Source organism: Ceratotherium simum, chromosome 24 (assembly GCF_057802395.1).
Source record: "Ceratotherium simum simum isolate JZ-2026a chromosome 24, ASM5780239v1, whole genome shotgun sequence".
NCBI classification, from domain to species: Eukaryota; Metazoa; Chordata; class Mammalia; order Perissodactyla; family Rhinocerotidae; genus Ceratotherium; species Ceratotherium simum.
The window spans coordinates 38,808,432-38,829,184 of NC_141923.1; positions in this window are offsets into that span (position 1 = coordinate 38,808,432).

Consider the following 20,753-nt stretch of genomic DNA (forward strand, 5'->3'; position numbering starts at 1 on the left):
TACCTCTTCCGATTTGAGGTTTATCCCTGTCCTAAATTAGGGGTTCTCATAACTGAAATCCATTGGTAGCACATGTCATAACCTATAATTTTGTTTGTGTATTATTTACTTTTAAAATTTTCTGTCTTCATCTCTATGATGTAAGCTCCATGAGGAGAAGTAGCTTGTGCCTCTACTTCTGGATCCTTGGGACACAGCAGGCATTCAATTAATATATGTTGAATGAATACTCAATCCTTAGACAGGCTTCAGTATGTGCATTTTTCTGGGGAAAAATTCTACAACTTTCATCAGATTCTCAAATCAATGATCTAAAAAAAAGTTTATGTAATAGTCTACCTTTTACTTCTTGTTTGAGCTGTTTTAAAAGTTTAGGTTATAAATAAATACTTCCAATTTATCTCATAAGAATTTTGTCACTCTTCATGCAAATATTTAAAGGATAATAATTGACTCCTGAAATGTTTTGCATGTAACAACTACAATACCCTGTTGTATAGAATGTGATTTTTATCTAAATTAGTTTTTTTTTTAATTTTATTTATTTATTTTTTCCCCCAAAGCCCCAGTACATAGTTGTATGTCATAGTTGCACATCCTTCTAGTTGCTGTATGTGGGACGCGGCCTCAGCACGGCCGAACAAGCGGTGCGTCGGTGCGCGCCCGGATTTGAACCCAGGCCGCCAGCAGTGGAGCACGCGCACTTAACTGCTAAGCCACGGGGCCGGCCCTAAATTAGTTTTAAGATATTATTTTATTTAGAATTAACATCGGAAAATATTCTGCATAACTTTAATTTCTAGTAATAAGCCCTATAAATGTGTTCTTGAGAATATTACTTTGTACAGTTCATCTTTAATCTTTCATATAACCACCTACTTCACAATCTGTGATTTTTATAATTAAAATGATGTTTATAATTAAAATATGGATGAGATATATTCAGGGCTTAAATATCAGGTTTTTTTACTTAAACACAGTTGAAGGTTCTACTGGATTCCAAAGGTCTCCAGGTCCAGATTTTTTTTTATTGAGATATAATTGACACATAACAGTATATTAGTTTCAGGTGTACAACATAATGATTCAATATTTGTGTATATTGCAAAATGATCACAATAAATCTAGTTAATATGCATTCCCGTATATAGTTAAAAAATTTTTTTCTTGTGATGAGGATTTTCAAAATCTCTTAGCAAGTTTCAAATATGCAATATAGTATTATTAACTATGGTCACCATGCTGTACATTACATCCCCAGGACTTACTTATTTTATAACTGGAAGTTTGTACCTTTGGACCCCCTTTACTCCTTTCCCCCACTCCCCTCCAGGCCCAGATTTAGGAGACTCAGTTGGGGTTGGTGGCAATAAAATGGATTCTAATCCCCCTAATATATAACGAGTCCTGCCCCCCTTTTATCTGGGTTGATTTAAGGGATAAAATTCACCAAACTCATTTTAATTGAGAGTGTTATTTTTGCTCATTTCTGATTGAAATGCTGTGATAATCTTGAAATAGTAAAAAGAAAAAGAACTGAAGTAATACTCCCTCCACACTTTCCACTCTGCAAATGTTTCAAATAGCTTTACAAAATAAATATTTTAAAAATATTTATTTCTCTTAGTATGTTTCAAAAATGTTATTTAAATTATTCATGGACACAAGGTGTAATTTTCTAAAATTAACATAACTTAATTTATAAATATCATTAATCAGTTATAAACCCAAATATGTCATTTACATCTGAAATTTTTCTGTCTTTCCTAAAAATAGTCTACATTTTCCCACTCTGTTATGTATGTTATAGATAACTAGAATTATAGAATATTTTGGATATATATGGGATCTTAGAGCTCATATATGGCAACTTCTTACCCAATTCATAGATCTCTTCTATACCACAATTAGCAGATAATCATGTGCAATCTTCTTAAATACTTCCTCAGGCAGACTATAACTTTATGATGTACTGTAGAACAGTTCTAAGTGACATAAAATTTTGATGGGCTACGAGCTGTGTTGTGGAGCAGAGGATACATTTTAGGTAGAAGAAATAGGATGAACCAAAGCATGGAAATGGAAATGTATTAGATATGTGTGGCAAACAAACAGATTACAGATTGGCTGGAGCATCAGTGTACCTGGAAGGGAGTAGTAGGATATAAAGCTGAAAGTTTGTGAAACTTTTCAGTAAACGGGGGTAAAGTTCATGTTGCCTTACTTCACCAGTAGAAGAGCTGCACTATATCGCTCACTTAGCTCGTGGATGACATTACGCCCATGTTGAAGGTAATCAAAACTATTGTTTGAGGGCCGGCCCCGTGGCTTGGTGGTTAAGTGAGCACGCTCCACTGCTGGCGACCCGGGTTCGGATCCCGGGCGTGCACCGACGTGCTGCTTCTCAGGCCATGCTGAGGCCGCGTCCCACATACAGCAACTAGAAGGATGTGCAGTTGTGACACACAACTATCTACTGGGGCTTTGGGGGGAAAAATAAATAAATAAAATCTTTAAAAAAAAAAAAAAAAACTATTGTTTGATAGATAATTATTAAGTGCTTGTTTTTTTTTTAATTTGTGATAAAGGAAGAGAATTATGTGTTTTCCTTTAAGTTTTGTTTACCTATTAAAAGGAGAAATAAGGTAATTTCCTATATTAATCCTGGATTTTATATGCAGAAGCCTAGGGCCTTGAACTTTGGTGACATGAGATCATGACTGCTGTAGTCGCAGTTATTTAGAGGAGCTCCTGGGGAGTCAGGAGAACTTTGGATGTGAAGTTACACTCCCCCTACCTTCCAAACACTTACTAGAGAGTTGTAAAGCAAACTAATGACCTACCCAGAAACCTCCTAACAGACCATGAGGAAATGCGTCATGAGGATAAGGAAGAGTCTGCAGAGCAGCTGTGGGGGGCCCTTATGTGCCCTATGGTGAGGACTAGCTCCCAGGGGACTCACTTTGGGATTACCAGGCATGCTCTGGGAATAATGGTGTTCTTCAACTTATTTTTTATCCCACCATACTTGAGACAGTGAAATTTCTTCTGTGCACACATCTGACTTAACCCCAACTTCTTGAGACATGAAGATTGTGGGGTGAGTGTATGAAGATTGTGGGGTGAGTGTATGAAGGGTGTTTGCTAGTAGAATCACAGAGACACCATAAATATGTTCCACATGTGTGAAGTAATACACAGTACATCATGACCATCTAATTTTTCTGATTCATATTATTGTTCAAGAAGGCTCTTGGCTTCCTCCTTAGGGTTGTGTGTGTGTGTCTGTGTGTGTGTGTCTATTACCTATTTAAAAAGGACATAATGACCATATTGTCTTACATTTACCTTATAATTAGCCCTCAAATATGTTACTAGCCATTGCATATCTGCAAGTATAGCCATTCCGTATGTATCATTCACCTGCAACTCGCATTCCAAAGAAAGTTTGGGTGATTTTTCCATGAGATGGTTTCATAAGTAGAAAGGGAAGATTATAGACTTCTCTCTTTGAGGGCTTTAAGGTGTTCCATGTCACACATTATACCTTATTCTTGCCCTTGAAATCTATCAAAAAGCTGGCTTCAGATTCTAGGTTTGCAAGCAGGGGTTTTTCTCCAATCCTGACCCTGCTACTTTACAGAACTCTTTTATTCATTCTTGTGAAAATTTTTGTGTATGAATTCCATTCTGTGTGAAGTTGCTGGTACCAAACTGGTATTGACTTTCATGTTCTCATTCTGTGTCTGTTTTCTCCAATACATACAGTGATAAAACAGATATGTTGAATAAAAGAAACAGACTCAAGCCAGTATGTTACAGATGAAATCAGAAGACCAGGATTTTTGTTTTGACTTTGTCTTTGACTATAGTTTCCTATACCTTTAACTAGGTGCTAGCTCCATCTTCTATGAGACACAGTTTTCTCACATATAAATGATTTTGGACTTGATGTTCTCTAAGATCCCTTTCAACATTAAAATTTAATAAACTGTATTAGACTAAGGCTGCAAAAACAAAGGGAATATTTCTATTGTTTTTATTAGGTTACTGAAATTTAATGAACCAAAAAAAGAATTTTAATCCACTTTCACTGAGGGAATAGAGTTGAAGGAAGGAACATATCTTGTCCTGTCTGTAAAAAGTTTGTATACACCCCTTTAAGAAAGTTACGATTTTCTCCAAAGAGAAACAATGAGCTAATTGCTTTAGAAGGGTCATAACTTTTGTTTGAATCACAAGGTTTAAAGTGACTGCTAGGTGTTACCTAATCCAACCCACTATCCAAAGAGTTCTAAACTGAAGGCACCCTAAACAGTTCTTTGTTTGAAAAAAAAAAAAAAGAATGGGAAGACTGGCAGGGTAGACATTAAAGACCCCAGTAATTCTATAATTCAGTCAACAAATCTTGCTCGCTGTGGAGATGGATATGTAAGTGAAAAAAGAAAAGAAAATCTTATTTGGGAATCTCTTTCAGAACTAAAAGAAAAAACAGAAGATAATGCTGGATAAAGAATGTTCAGAAACCTCATATGAACCTTGAAGAGTCATGCTATATTTTAGAAAATAAGACTCTTGTATTAAATTCAAGACATTTTAAAATTGGAGAGCACATTATCGTTATATATATAATTTAAAAAGTAAGCAGAACATAAAATCATTACCTTTGTTCGTTAGAACATTTCTAAAATTTAACCATGCTTATTGCAGAAAGGCATTTTTTAATATTTCATAAAGTCTGTTAGAAAAGAAGCTTATTCTTGAATGTCAATCAGCTGTTTTCTTATACTGTGAAATTTTTTTGCAGAAATGAGAAGTTACTTGCCACAAAAAATTACACAAGATAGAGCTGGCCCCGTGGCTTAGCGGTTGGTTGCTCGCGCTCTGCTATTGGCGGCCCGGGTTCGGATCCCAGGCGTGCACTGACACCCTGCTTCTCAGGCCATGCTGAGGCCGCGTCCCACATACAGCAACTAGCAGGATCTGCAACTATGACGTACAACTATCTACTGGGGCTTTGGGGAAAAAAAAAAAAGGAGGAGGATTGGCAATAGATGTTAGCTCAAAGCTGGTCTTCCTCAGCAAAAAAAAAAGAGGAGGATTAGCGTGGATGTTAGCTCAGGGCTGATCTTCCTCACACACACACACACAAATTACACAAGATATATATAGATACATTCGTGTTGTAAACAAATTCAAAGACAAGAAAAGAAGAAGTCCCCTTTTGCCCATTATAACATCTGCATTCTCCTCCCACAGTAACCACTGTTATCATTTTGGACTTGTCTTTTTTTCTGAATGTATGTATTCACATATGTTGAAGTACATAATTGGTTTTATAAAGGTTAGGTTTTTTAACAAAAACAGGATATTGTACATATTGTTATGCAAATCATTCCCCTCTTTTTTTCTCAGTTAATTATATATCTTGGAGTTCAGATAGAATTTCTCTCCTGGAGTTATCTTTTTTATCCTGAAACATAAACTTTTCCCTCCCCACTAAATCACTGCCAACAGCACACAGACATGCTCTCCCCCATGTCTGTTCTCTACTCGTTGAGAATTACCTATATTTCCTGTCTCCACTTCCTCACAACCCATTCCTTCTGTTTTGTTTTAGAATTTAATTATAGAAAAGTTAAAAAGAATATAATAAATATCTGTATTCCCACTACCTGGAATGAACTACCCTTAGTATTTTGTCATACATGCTTCCAGTCTATTTTATTTTTTTAAATTGAGATATAATTGACATATACCATTATATTAGTTTCAGGTGTACACATGATTTGATATTTGTATATATTATGAAATTATCACCACAATGTCTAGTTAATATCCATCACCATGGTTACAAATTTTTTTTCTTATGATGAGATCTTTTAAGATCTACTCTCTTAGCAACTTTCAAATAATAATACAGTGTTGTTAACTATAGTCACCATGCTATATATTACATCCCCATGACTTATTTTATAACTGGAATTTTGTACCTTTGGACCACATTCACCCATTTCATCCACCCCCTACCTCCCACCTCTGATAACCACCAATCTGTTCTCTGTATCTATGAGTTTCGTTTTTGGTTTTTTCTTAGCTTCCACATATATGTGACATCATACACTATTTGTCTTTCACTTTCTGCCTTATTTCAGTTAGTGTGATGCTCTTAAGGCCCATCTATGTTGTCACAAATGGCAGGATTTCCTTTTTTATGGCCAAATAATATTCCATTGTATATACAAATACCATATTTTCTTTATCCATCCATCCATCAATGGACAGTTAGGTTGCTTCCATGTCTTGGCTATTGTAAATAATGCTACAATGAACATGGGGGTGCAGATATCTTTTTGAGTGAGTATTTTCATTTCCTTCAGATAAATATCCAGAAGTGGAATTGCTGGATAACATGGTTGTTCTATTTTTAATTTTTTGAGGAACTTAATACTGTTTTCCATAGTGGCTGTAACAGTTTACATTCCCACCAACAGTGCACAAGGATTCCCTTTTCTCCACATCCTCATCAACACTCGTTATTTCTTGTCTTTTAGATAATAGCCATTCTAATAGGTGTGAGGTGATATCTCATTGTGGTTTTGATTTGCATTTGCATTTGACTAGTGATCCAGTCTATTTTTAAAGAAGTAAAACATTACACATGAAGCTAAAGAATCTTTTAATCACAACCACATTCTCATCTCCTCTCATGCTTTGCAAAGGCAACTGTTATCATAGGTCTTTCCAGTCCATTTTTTATACTTTTATGTACTTATTTGTATATTCATAACCAATATATAATATTTTTTGTATTGTTTTTAATTTACATCAATAGTTCCATTCAACAATTGCTTTTCTTCACTCAACATTATGGTTTTGAGATATATCCATGTTTACAATTTATAGATCTAATTCATTTGTTACCTACTATATAGTATCTCATATCATTATACTACAATTGATTTATCTATTCCTCTAGAATGGACAGTTTAGATTATTAATATTTTTCATTTTTTAAAAATTAATAAACTTTTTTTAGAGCAGTTTTAGGTTCGCAGAAAAACTGAGCAAAAAGTACAGAGAGTTCTCACATTCCCCACCCCACCTCCCCCGACACCTCACACAGCCTCCACTACCACCAACATCTTGCACCAGTATGGTACATTTGTTACAGTAGATGAACCAACGTTGATGCATCATTATCCACCAAAATCCATAGTTTACATCAGGGTTCAGTGTTTGTGTTGTACATTCTATGGGTCTGACAAATGCATAGTGACCTGTATCCACCATTACAGTATACAAAGTAACTTCATTGCCCTAAAAATCCCCTAATCTACCTGTTCCTCCCTCCCTCCCACTAAGCCCCTGGCAACCACTGATCTTTTCACTGTCTCCACAGATTTGCCTTTTCCAGAATGTCATATAATTGGAATCATAAAGTGGTAGCCTTTTTAGATTGGCTTCTTTCACATAGTAATATTCAATTTCATATTAAAATAACGTGCTTCAATGTACAACAAAAAGAATGAGCCCTAATGAAAACCAGGGTCTTTGGTTGATAAAGATGGATCAATATTGGTTCATCTATTATAACAAAAGTACTATACTGGTGCAGGATGTTGATGAATAGATAAACAAAACGTGGGATGTCCATACAATGGAATATTATTTGACCATAAGAATGAATTAAGTACAGGCGCCAGCCCGGTGGCACAAGTGGTTAAGTGCGCGCACTCCACTGCGGTGGCCTGGGGTTCGCCGGTTCGGATCCCGGGCACGCACTGACGCACTGCTTGGCAAGCCATGCTGTGGTGGCGTCCCATATAAAGTGGAAGAAGATGGGCATGGATGTTAGCCCAGGGCCAGTCTTCCTCAGCAAAAAAAAAAAAAAAAGGAGGATTGGCAGATGTTAGCTCAGGGCCAATCTTCCTCACAAAAAAAAATGAATTAAGTACTGATACATGCTGCAAAATGTATGAACCTTGAAAATATGCTAAGTGAAAGAAGCCAGATATAAAAGACTACATATTGTATGAATCTGTTATGTGGAATGTTCAGAATAGGCAAATCTGCAGAGACAGAAAGTTAGATAAATTATGCCAGGGACTAGGGGAGGCAGAGGAGGAGGGATTGGGGAATAACTGTTAACGGATATAGGGTTTCTTTTTGGGATGATGAAAACGTTCTAGAATTAGAGGTGATGGTTGCACAACTTTGTGAGTATACTAAACACCACTGAATTGTACACTTTTAAAAAACAAAAATAAAAACAAAAAGTTCAGTAAACACCGTTACAGCAATTTCCTTGTGGAACTGTGCAAGAGTGTCTCTTGGGCACATATCCAAAGTGGAATTATTGAGTTGTGAGTTATGCACATTTATAATTTAGTAGATGCATCCAAATTGCTCTCCAAAGCAAGTGTACCAATTTACACTCCCAACAAGACTTTTTACTCCACATCATTGCCAGCACATCCTACTTTTATGCTAAAAGTTTTTGCCAATCTTATGGCTATGAAATGGTATCTCATTTCTTTTATTTGCCTCTCTTCTCCTTATTGTAAATGAACACTGTTCCCTCTATTAGCCACTCAAGTTTCCTTCTGTGGCTTACCTACTGATGTGTTTTACCCATTTTGCTATTGGCTTGTCTTTAAAAATTGATTTTAGAAGTTCTTTATTCTTTATATATATAAATTGCAAATATCTTCTTGCTGTCTGTCACTTGTCTTTTAACCTTGTTTGTCATATCTTTTGCAGTATGGACTTTTTAAAATTTTAATATAGTAAACATTAATTTTTTGCTTTATGGCTTATGCTTTTTAAATTTTATTTATGAAAGCCTTCCTTACCATGTGGTCATAAGGATATTTTCCCATATTCTAATATTTATAGAATTTTGGTTTTTTTCCCATCTATATGTAGTTACTCCATCTGGATTTTATTTTGTGTGTGTGATGTGGGACCTACTTTTTATCTTTATGCATACCCAATTACCTTGATATCATTTACTGAAAACCACTTATTTGTGGTGTTACTTATATCACAGATTAAGTTCCTATATTTGTATGGATTGATTTCTAGGCTCTCTATTTTGTTTCATTGATCTCTTTGTCACCTCTTCACTACATTTTTTTTTTTTCTGGTGGGGAAGATTGGCCCTGAGCTAACATCTGTTGCCAATCTTCCTCTTTTTCGCTTGAGGAAGATTGTCCCTAAGATAACGTCTGTGCCAATCTTCCTCTATTTTGTATGTGGTGTGCCACCACATCATGACTTGATAAGTGGTGAGTAAGTCTGCACCTGGGATCTGAACCCACCAACCCCGTGCTGCCGAAGCGGAGCACGTGAACTTAACCACTATGCCACGGGGTCGGCCCCTCTCCTCTACTTTTTACATTACTATACTACACTCTTTTTTATGTTTTTTGTGAGGAAGATCTGCCCTGAGCTAACATCTGCCAATCCTCCTCTTTTTTTGCTGAGGAAGACTGGCCCTGGGCTAACATGTGTGCCCATCTTCCTCCACTTTATATGGGACACCACCACAGCATGGCTTGACAAGCGGTGCATCGGTGCATGCCAGGCGTCTGAACCGGCAAACCCCGGGCCACCGGAGCAGAGCGCGCGCACTTAACTGCTTGCGCCACCGGGCCAGCCCCTATACTACACTCTTTACATTAATGCATTACAATACTAGACTCTTCACATTACTTCAGCTTTTCATATGTCTTGATATCTGGTAGAGTTTTCTTCGTTGTTCTTCAAAATCATCTTAGATATTTGTACAGCTTTATTTTTCCATGTGAATTTTAGAATCTGGTTATCAAGTTTCCTGAACTACGCTGTTGTCACATTAATTTCTAAAATAATTTGGGAAGGGGCCGGCCCTGTGGCTTGGTGGTTAAGTGCGCACGCTGCGATGCTGGCGGCCCGGGTTCGGATCCCGGGTGCGCATCGAGGCACCACTTCTCCGTCCATCCTGAGGCCGAGTCCCACATACAGCAACTAGAAGGATGTGCAGCTATGACATACAACTATCTACTGGGGCTTTGGGGGGAAAAAATAAAATAAATAAAATCTTTAAAAAAAAAAATAAATAAATAAAATAAAATAATTTGGGAAGAATCACAGCTTTAAAAGATTGCATTCTTTCATCCATGTACATAGTACCTTTCTCTCTTTATTCAGCTCTTCTTTTATGCTCTTCAATAAAGTTACTTTTTTCCAAAGACTTTATGCCATCTTTATCATATCTTAGGTTTTTTTATAGTTTTTGTTGCTATGTCATTGCTGTTTTAAAAGACTTTTTTTTTTTTTTGGTGAGGGAGATCAGCCCTGAGCTAACATCTGTGCTAATCCTCCTCTTTTTGCTGTGGAAGATAAGCCCTGAGCTAACATCCATGCTAATCCCCCTCTTTTTGCTGAGGAAGACCGGCTCTGAGCTAACATCTATTGCCAATCCTCCTCCTTTTTTTTCTTTCTTCCCCAAAGCTCCAGTAGATAGTTGTATGTCATAGTTGCACATCCTTCTAGTTGCTGTATTTGGGACGCAGCCTCAGCATGGCCGGAGAAGCGGTGCGTCAGTGCGCGCCCGGGATCCGAACCCGGGCCGCCAGTAGTGGAGCACGTGCACTTAACCGCTAAACTATGGGGCCGGCCCCTAGATTTTTTTTTCTAATTGGCTATTTCTGGTATAAAAGAAACCTACACATTTTTATACATTGATTTTGTTTCCACCACCTTTTCACAGTTAATATTGCCATAGCACTTCCACAGTAGTACTGATAATTTTTTTATGTAAATGATGATATCATTTGCAAATAATGGCTATTTGTCTCTTTCTTTTAAAATTAAATGCCTCTTATTTCTTTCTCTCCTCTTGGTGCTTTGACTGGCGCCTCCGGGAGAAGTTAGGACAGTATCAGTGATAGTGGGCATCTGGGTATCTTGTCTTGTTCCTGACCTGAGATATTTCTCAGGTTGAGCCATTAACTATGGTGTCTATTTTGGTAGCCCTTTATCAGTTTGAGAATATTCCCTTCATCTTCTTGTATGCCAAATGGGCGTTGCTGAATTCTTCTCCCACATCTATTGCGATGATCATATTATTTTACTCTACTGTAGCTGTCGTTATTTCTATTATTTTTGCCTGATAGGGTTGATTTTTACTTTGTCTCTTTCAGTGCTGATCAGTCTTTTCAGAGGTTTCTGTATTTTTTTTTTTTTCAAAGAATAATTTTTTAGTGTTTAAAAATTTTTCCTTGTTTTCTATTTCATTAAATTCTTCTATTATTTATATATATTTTATCCTATTTTCTCAAGGTTTTACATTTTGTTCCTTTTATAGAGTCTTTAATTGAATATCTAGCTACTTTACATCTTTTTTGTTTTCTAATAAATTCATTTAAGGTTATACATTTTTCTCAAGAGGAACTTTTTCCTTCACTGACAAGGTTCAGTATTAGTGCTTTTATTTTCATTAACTTCTAAATGTTTCATATTTTCTACTGTGATTTCCTATTTATACAATGTATTATGTACAAATATTATTTTCAGTTTTCAAATTTATAGGGAGTTTTAAAGGTATTTGTGCTGTTGACTTCTACTTCTATTCAAGTATGAACAGAAAATGTGGCCTATATACTATCTTTGGATTTTGTTGACATTTCTCTTGTAATGTAATACATGGTCAGTTTTTGAAAATATTCCATGTGTTGTTGAAAAAAAATCTTTGGAGAAAAAAGTCTTTATATATTTATTTGAATAAGCTTATTAATATTGTTTTTCAAATTAATCTAGATAATTAGGCTATTTGGGGGCTGTTTGATCTATCCATTTCTTACAGAGGTTTGTTAAATTTTACCATTACGATTATGGAATTATCAATTTTTCTCTGTAACATTGTCAGTTTTTCCTTCACATAATTCAAAGATATGTTGTCAGGTGCATGCACATATTATACATATGAATGTCATATTATCTTGATTCCTTTTATCAGCATGACGTATCCCTCTTTTTTGCTTAAATTTTCTTTTTTTTTTTGCTGAGGAATATTGGCCCTGACCTAACATATGTGCCAATCTTCCTCTACTTTATTTGTGGGTCGCCACCACAGTGTGGCTGATGGGTGGTGTATGTCCCTGCCTGGGATCCGAACCCGCGAACCCAGGCTGCCAAAGTGGAGCATGCAAACTTAACCACTACGCCACTGGGCCAGCCCTCTCTTAAATTTTCTGTATGGTCTCATTTAAGGTATGTCTATTTTATTTATTTATTTATTTTTTAAAGATTTTATTTATTTTATTTTTTCCCCCCAAAGCCCCAGTAGATAGTTGTATGTCATAGCTGCACATCCTTCTAGTTGCTGTATGTGGGACTCGGCCTCAGGATGGACGGAGAAGTGGTGCCTCGATGCGCACCCGGGATCCGAACCCGGGCCACCAGCATCGCAGCGCGCGCACTTAACCACCAAGCCACAGGACCGGCCCAGGTATGTCTATTTTAAAGAACACATACTCAGATTTAGTGTTTTTAATCTAAATTGAAAGTCTTGGTATCTTTCATAATCTATGAATCTGGTTTATTTACATTTATTGGAATTACTGGTATATTTAGGCCTTTTCTGCCATCTTATTTTATGTTTCATGTTTTTCTTACTTTCTCCTGTCCTCTCCTCCAACTCTCTCTCTTCAACTCATTCCAATGGAACCTCCATCCTCACCATTCCATTGAAATTCTCTTATCAGGGTAAGCAGCAACCTCTATGTTGTCAAACCCAATGTTATCTTCTCTGTCATCTTCCTGAACTCTCAGCAGCATTCCTCATGGTCAACACCTTTTTTTCATGAAACACTTTCTTTTACCTTCCATGATATCACATTTTCTTCTTCTATCATTGGCCCTTCAGTCTCCTTTGCTGGCTACTCTCCTCTGCCAACTTTCTGATGTTGAAATGCCTCAGAGTTCATTCCTGAACTATTTTCCCCTCTCTATCTAGGCTCTTTTCCTACGTGATTTCAACCAGTCCTTGGACTTTAAATATGCAGACAATTCCACTCTCATCTCCCCACCCAAGCTTCAGTTTCATATATCCCAGTGTCTACCTTACCTTTCCACTTAGATTTCTAATGGGCATCTTGAATTTAACATGTGCAAAACAGAACTCTTGATTTTCTCCACCAAACCTCTTTCTAACTCAGTCCTACTTATTTTAGTAAGTGGTACTATCAACACCTCAATTTCTCAGTCTAAAACATCTAGTGGTCATTCTTCCACTTTTCTTACCCTTCACGATGCAATCCATTTACCTTCACAGCATAACTTGAATACCTCCACTTCATTGCCTTTGCTTCCACCCAAGCCTAAGGCACTCTTGCTTAGACTGCTCTAATAGCCTCCTAATTGCCCTTCCTGCTTCCACACTAGCTTCCTTATCCCTCCAATGATTCATACTCCACACAGAGATATTTTAAAATGTAAATCAGGTTATGCCACTCACCTTCTTAAAACCTTTTAGTGTATTCCCATTGTATTTCAAATTAAATCCAAACACCTCCACAATGTCACCAAGGCCCTTCATAATCTGGCATCTACCTAATTCTTTAAACTCCAGTCCAATCATAATGGCCTATTTCTCTACCTCCAGCATCAGAGCCTTTGCCATTGCCATCTCCTCTGCCTGGAACACTCCTCCCACCTCTTCAGATGGATGGCTTCCCCTCATCATTCAGACCTCAGCTTAAATAGCGTCTTCTCGATGAAGCTTTACCTGGTCATCTCATCTAATGGAGCCCCCATCTCCTATGTTTTTCCTTATCACATTATCCTGTTGTATTTTGTTCATAGCATTAAAATTATCTTGTTTATTTGTTTGTTTGTTATATTCTTTCCTCACTAGCATGGAAGCTCCATGAGGGCAGGGACCATATCTATCATGTTCTCTGCTTTATACCCCGCACCTAAAATTAATAGGGACTCAAAAAATATTTATCCCATAAAGGAATAAATGGATCTACCTTATTATTTTATACTGCTCCATGGTATAATTACATACATCTACCACAGTTTACTTAACCCTTACTCTATTAATGGACTTGTAGATTGCTGCTAATTTTTGCTATAACAATGCTACTCCGAAGATTCTTGTGTCTTTTTTGGTAATTGCATGTGACTGCATATTGGCAGGGAGCCAATAAGAGATGAATAAATAAGACTTATCCTGTACTCGTCCCTGACATTATTTCTGTTTCCTCTTCCCACAGAGATATAAAGAGCCCTTATACACAAAGTAATTTTTAAACATAAAACAAGTTTGGTTTTTTTAATAGCTCAGATCCAAAGAGAAAATCATTGCTTTATCATCAAGAATGTATTCTGTCCCAGTCTGGTTAGATTTAAAATTCTCTTATATCTCAGAAATCACCATAATTATAAGATAGAACAAGTCTCTTAAAATTACCTCTGCAAATAATTTTATTTTTTAATTTAATTAAATTAATTAATTTATTTATTTTTGGTGAGGAAGATCAGCCCTGAGCTAACATCCATTGCCAATCCTCCTCTTTTTGCTGAGGAAGATTGGCCCTGAGCTAACATCCATGCCCATCTTCCTCTACTTTATACGTGGGACGCCTATCACAGCATGGCTTGATAAGTGGTGCGTAGGTCCGCGCCCAGGATCCAAACCTGCGAACCCTGGGCTGCCAAAGTGGAGTGTGTGAACTTAACCACTACACCACTGGGCCGGCCCCTGCAAATAATTTTAAATTTGATCTTTCATCAGTTTATCATCCTGTTCATCTCTGTTGGCTCCCTGCCTGTATACATCTTCAGCAACTTATACTAGAATGTTAAAAAGTCCTATACTGAACATTTTGTAACTGTCATTTTTATGGATATTTATTGCTATTTATATTAATTTTTATATTTAAAAACTATTGGTATATTGAAATATATCAAGAAAAATATAATTTAAGAAAATTAGTATTGAGTTAAAAGACAACATATCTGCTAACGTTCTTCTTCATGGCCAATAATTTCTTGTATTCCTTACTTTTTCCCTTTATTACTGTTCCTCTAAGTTTTTTGCTAAAATGAGATGATGTTTTATTCCTTTTTAGGACTATATACTGTACCTAACCATATTAATTCAATTGGAGAATATGTTCTTTTGGCTATTACAGATTTTTTGAGTTAATTGCCTCATTTAACTGAATATCGAGAAGTAGTGGGCTTCAGGCCAGGCTTGATCCAGTGAAATCTAAAGTCATGGAAATAGATATGATTGCTGATTGCTTTTGGAGAGAGTTGAGTCTTCATAACACATGTTTTATCTCAAGGACAAATGCCAATCAACTAAGAGTGTTTTCCTGAAGGGCTATGTTGTGAAGAATTATTCAAATTCTGTTGATAGGAGTGCTATGATCAATTAATGATGTCTGCTGAGGGCAAAGGGGAGAGAAGGTGGAAGATAAGAAGCCCATGAAAGGGACACTAAAATCAAGACTGAAAGGGAGGACAGAGTTCCTAGGGAAAAAAAGAGATCAACGGTATCAAATGCTAGTGGAAGGATTCAGGATGGGTTTCTTGTTTACCCTCCCGAAAGCCATTTCAATAGTACATGTGCTGGTGCAGTAGTCAGATTATAATGAGTGAGGGGGGAAAAGGAGAAATTGGGGAATGAGGCAGTAAGTACATTTCTGAGGTTTATAGATTTGTGAAATTGGTAGATACTACATGCTACCCCTGATTTTATTATATACAGTTCTTAAAAATCTACATTAAATCTAAGAGTAGACTGCATCTGAAGCAGGAAGAATGTAAAACCTAAAGCTAACAATATCCATCAAATGACTTTGTAGCACCTGGTCTTAAGCAATACATTTTAGCACCATTAATCTAGCTTTTACGTCACATTCGTCAAACAAAGAGAAAACATCAGGGAACCACGTCAAGGGGACTAGCTAAGCCACCTGGCACAGTGATGCTCAATGTGCAGTCACCTGACCAGCAGGGACCAGTGCCACCTGGGAACCTGTTAGAAATGCAAATTCCTGTCCCATCTCAGACTTATGGAGTCAAAAACCTGAGGGCCAAGACCCAGCAATTTGTTTAACAAACCCACCAGGTGATTTGAATGCACACTCGAGTGACTGTATTATAAAGGTGATGGCAATTTCTCATTAAATAAGCCACATAGTTATTAAGTTACTAATCCACTTGGTCTGCCTGGCCTAGATTCTGTACTGCCAAACCCTTTCAAGGGGTTAGAGCCAACTAAAAGTCTTTTCAGGGTAGTGTGGTCTGTTGGCCAGCTGTGGCCTATTAAGAAGGCTCTGAGCTGGAGGAAAAATGATTACTCACATTGGGGGCCGGCAATCCCCCCAAGTGAGAGAACCTCCTCTCCCTGATTCCCCCTGGCTTGAACTCAGACGTCTCAGGCCCCCAGAGCCAATTCCTAACACATTAAAACTGCATGCGGTAATTTTTGACACATTTGTCTGTAAGGAACATATTGTTTTGTTGAATTTTTGGCTCACTACCCATTTGTAACATGTGCCCTGTGAAAATTCTTCCCTTTTTGACAAGAGTTTATGTGTACATCTATCACATTGCTCTACTACATACATATACATACATATTATACTGAATTTCAAAGTAATCAGATCCTTAAAAAGATCTCTTCATCTAGAAAGCATGTCTCTCTTGCCGAGTTCTCCCTTTCAGTCTTGTAATTATTATTGTCTTTACCTCAAGTAATTAAAATCTGGCTTCTTCGCATAATATCACCCCAGTGTCAGAAAACAGATTATCTAGCCAGCATTAGTAATCATTTTATTTATAATAATATAAATAATCATTTTATTTATAATAAAAATTATAATATGGATTTAATGGTTATCTGCACCATCAATTTCAAAGCATTTTTTACAGCAGCCTTATGAGTGACATTTTTGTTTCTCCTTCTGAACTTTGTCCTTAATTTGTCTTGTAACTATATGAATCTCTAAATAATCTGTGCTTCAGAATTATCATGTAACCTTGAAATGGTTGATGGTGTTTATGATTGTTTTCAATTCATGTCTTCAACATATTTACAATTCTTTTAAAAATTTTCTTATGAGCTCACTTATATGTAGAATCTAAAAAAAGACACAAAAACAAACAAAAAAAAGAGATCAGACTTGTGGTTACCAGAGGTGGAGGGTGAGGCGAGGTAGAATTGGAGGAAGATGGTCAAAATGTACAAACTTCCAGTTATAAGATAAATAAGTACTAGGGATGTAATGTACAACATGACGACTATTGTTAACACTGCTGTATGATACACAGGAAAGTTAAGAGAGTAAATCCTAAGAGTTCTCATCACAAGGAGAAAATTTTTTCTTTTTTCTTCTTTCTTTTCTTTTTATTGTATCTATATGAGAAGTTGGATATTAGCTGAACCTACTCTGGTAATCATTTCACAATATATGTAAATCAAACCATCATGCTGTACACCTTAAACTTATACAGTGATGTATGTCAATTATTTCTCAATAAAACTGGAAAAAAAATTTCAAATTGTTTTAAATTCATTGCTACCAATCAAATGCAGGTTCATTATTATTCTCTCTCTCTCTCTCTTTTTTTTTTTTGGTGAGGAAGATTAGCCCTGAGCTAACATTTGTTGCCAATCCTCCTCTTTTTGCTAAGGAAGACTGGCCCTGAGCTAACATCTATTGCCAGTCCTCCTCCTTTTTCCCCCCAAAGCCCCAGTAGATAGTTGTATGTCGTAGTTGCACATCCCTCTAGTTGCTGTGTGTGGGACGCAGCCTCAGCATGGCCGGATAAGCGGTTCGTTGGTGCGCGCCCAGGATCCGAACCAGGGCCGCCGGTAGTGGAGCTCGCGCACTTAACCGCTAAGCCACAGGGCCAGCCCCTCACTTCTTGGTTTTAATGTCTGCCATAAATGAAAAATACACCTCAAAAAGGTACTAAGATTCAAAAGAAAGTAGCGCAACATCAGAATACTCATTTTTTCTGTCCTATATCCTAATTATGGAAAGATTTTTGTTGAAATTCCACTAGAAATATCCATGTTCCCTAATGTCAATCAGAAGATGTTGCATTTTTATATCTGACAAATGGATTAAAAATCCACTGTAACTCTTCATTTGGAAAATCTTCAAACAAGGTTGACGATTCTGTTTCCAAATTTTGGCATACTTGAACTTTTATAGGTGACAAACTTACTTTCAGCACTTTAAGCAATAAAATCACGGAAAGATAAAAACATTTCCAAATGTGTGTTTTCAAATTGATAAGCACTTTTCCATGCATTGTTAAAAGGTCACTGTTACCTTGAAGGAACAGATAAAGTGTTCCTTTTTTCTGTTCCCCAAAATAACTGCCAACATAGCACTTTACAGAAAGCCACTTGTCAGCACAGGAAAGGACAGGAAATTTGAAACACTTTCCTTTTTGTAAAATGAAAATGTGTAACTTATCTTCACTTTGGCAGCTCTTTTAAATATTCTGCCACAAAATATCAGTGAGCCTCTCTCTGCTGTATGAAAAAAACTTTATACCCATTCTACAGATACTTAAATAGTACTGTAAAGAGTCTACACTAAAATTTTAAAGTCTTGTTTTTATTAAAATAACTAGATTGATGATAACCTGTAGAAGTTTGTACAGTCTGGCCCAACTTTCTTGTTATTATAACTCGCCAATGAAGAATCCAGTGATTTGATTTAATGTGTGTTATTAGCACTGTAACCATATTCCAGAAAATTCATTTATTCTAGTGAAATCAGTTGCTCCAATAAAAAAAAAAATCAGTTTTGTTTTCCCATGAAAAATTGTTTTTATTAAAGAAGACATTTATTATTGAAAACATACCCTCTCTGGGATATCTTTCCTTTAATGGCTTAAGAAAAATAGTTCTTCCTATATTTCATTATTGACTCAGAATTTAACAAATACCATAAGCTGAGACATATTAGAAACACTTATACTTTCATCCAAATGAATATGAACCTCCCACACGGCGTAATTTATTCTAATACTTGTTTCTTCAACTTTCCACAGTATTTTCTATGCATATTCCGTTTAGTATATATTACCCAAAGAATGTGTTTTCGCTTGTCTCTTTTTAAAAATTCTTCAAATTATTTTAGCTTTTTTTTTTTTCAGGAAGATTGGCCCTGAGCTAACATCCGTGCTAATCCTCCTCTTTTTGCTGAGGAAGACCGGCTCTGAGCTAACATCTATTGCCAATCCTCCCCCTTTTTTTTCCCCAAAGTCCCAGTAGATAGTTGTATGTCATAGTTGTACATCCTTCTAGTTGCTGTATGTGGGATGCGGCCTCAGCATGGCCAGAGAAGCAGTGTGTCGGTGCGCGCCCGGGATCCGAACCAGGGCCGCCAGTAGCGCAGTGCGCGAGCTTAACCGCTAAGCCCCGGGGCCAGCCCATATTTTAGCTTTTTTAACTGTGACAAGAAAGAAATAGTTCCCCAGTGGCATATGAGTTTTCTTTTCAGTTGTTGCTGTTTTTGTTTTGCTCTGTCTTTCACTGTTAGGTAAGAAACCTCAGAAGAAATCTTAGAATTCTAAATATTTATTACTTAATTTAGTGAAACTGTATAAAGTGTTGCATGTCAAATAATTTTAAATATCGCTGAAAAGATTGTTGAGATTTAGCTTCATATTCTGAATGCCTTGATTTTAAATATCTTGCTAACAGCGTTTTTATGTTATCATTAGCTAATATCTGAAACCATTATAATCACTAAGGCAAGATTCATTTGCTAGAAAAGTGGATAGAAATCTATATTTCAAATAGTCTTCTTTATAGTTTCTAGGTCTTTTAGCTGACTTCTTGTTAGATCTCATTAAAGTGTCATTTTTTGTCACGTATTTTAGCTAAGAAGAGATTATACTAGAGATAGGAAAAAATTCTAGTTCTGCCATTTTGTTGTTGCTTTTATTATTGATCTTTTGAATTCTTGTCTTCTTTGCATGACTGTTTTAAAATCATATGCTTATTGTCTTAGGCCAGGTTCTCAAGGAGCAGAGTCTGAGATGAGGTGTCTTGTGCCAGTGCTTTTCGGAGAGTGATCTCAGATGAAACCTGTAAGGGAGTGAGGGGAACAGAGTAGGATAGGGGAAGGGCCTAGCAAAGATGTGGGTTCAGCTGAAGGTTATCCTCAGTCTGATCCCACAAGGAGCTCTGGAGCATGGATGGCACTGCAGAGCTGCCTCACCTTGAGGAGAGGAGGCAAGCCTTTTAATTCCCTTTATCACTCAGTCATTGGCTACTGACCGCCTGGGGTTGGGGTGCGAGGGTGGTGGTGGTGTACAACCCCCCATCATTTAAGGGCAATTCTCCCAAGCAGAAGGGTACAGCTATGAGCTGTTAGCAGCCAAGAGTCACAGCTTGCAAGGACCGGTAATGAGGATCTCGGCAGGGCACCAATACCCATTTTGTGAGGTTAGTTTAGTTAAAACTAGACATAATTGGTAAATCTTTTATTCTACCATTGTACGATGTGTCACAATGTGCTGAAAAGGAGCATAAACACTTGAGGGTGACACTTGTGGAATTCCTGCTCTTGTTCCTGGATACCCACCACCATAGGTGACCATCTGACCTTCAGACTGAGTAAAGATGCAAGTGGCATTCCACATATTAAATATTAGTAAAAGTTAATCTCCTGTTTTTAGATTAAAAAGAAATTTAAATACGAGTTCTAATATTTTCTCTG